This window comes from Triticum aestivum, chromosome 5B (genome assembly GCF_018294505.1).
Source record: "Triticum aestivum cultivar Chinese Spring chromosome 5B, IWGSC CS RefSeq v2.1, whole genome shotgun sequence".
Taxonomy (NCBI): domain Eukaryota; kingdom Viridiplantae; phylum Streptophyta; class Magnoliopsida; order Poales; family Poaceae; genus Triticum; species Triticum aestivum.
The window spans coordinates 685,564,848-685,565,979 of NC_057807.1; positions in this window are offsets into that span (position 1 = coordinate 685,564,848).

The following is a 1,132-nucleotide window of genomic DNA, read 5'->3' on the forward strand; positions in this document are numbered from 1 at the left end:
CCCATCTTGTTATCCTCGATGGCAACAATACAATACGTGTCTTGCAACCCTTTCTGTCACTGGGTAAGAACACCGCAAGATTGAACCCAAAGCTAAGCACTTATCCCATGGCAAGAAAGATCAATCTAGTAGGCCAAACCAAACCGATAATTCGAAGAGACTTGCAAAGATAACTCAATCATATAAAAGAATTCAGAGAAGATTCAATTATTAACCATAGATAAATCTGATCATAAACCCACAATTCATCGGATCTCGACAAACACACCGCAAAAAGAGATTACATCGAATAGTTCTCCACAAGAGATGGGGAGAACACTGTATTGAGATCCAAAAAGAGAGAAGAAGCCATCTAGCTAATAACTATGGACCTGTAGGTCTGTGGTAAACTACTCACAACTCATCAGAGAGGCAAGGGTGTTGATGTAGAAGCCCTCCGTGGTCGATTCCCCCTCCGGCAGAGTGCCGGCGAAGGCTCCAAGATGGGATCTCGCGGATACAGAAGGTTACGGTGGTGGAAATTGTGTTCCGTCCTGCCCCTGGATGTTTTCGGGGTACGTAGGCTTATATAGGAGGAAGAAGTACGTCGGTGGCCGCCCGAGGGGCCCACGAGACAGGGGGCGCGCCCTCCTATCTCGTGGGAGCCTCGGCTGCTTCTTGACTTGCACTCCAAGTCCTCTGGATCACGTTCGTTCCAAAAATCACACTCCCGAAGGTTTCATTCCGTTTGGACTCCGTTTGATATTCCTTTTCTTCGAAATACTGAAATAAGCAAAAAAATAGCAATACGGGATGGGCCTCCGGTTAGTAGGTTAGTCCCAAAAATGATATAAATGTGTAAAATAAAGCCCATAAACATCCAAAAGGGGTAATATAATAGCATGGAACAATCAAAAATTATAGATACGTTGGAGACGTATCATGTCCCTCAAGGCCGCAAAGCTGGCACACACGCCGACCACCCCCTGGTAAGGTTGCTGATGGAGGAGGAGCCGAGGGAGAGGGCGAAAAGAGTAAGACCAGTTTCGATGATATGACGATGCTTACGTTCCACAGAACCATTCTGCTGATGTGTATGTGGACATGCTAAACGGTTAGTGATCCCAAGCGTCTGGGAGAAGGAGTTGAGGTT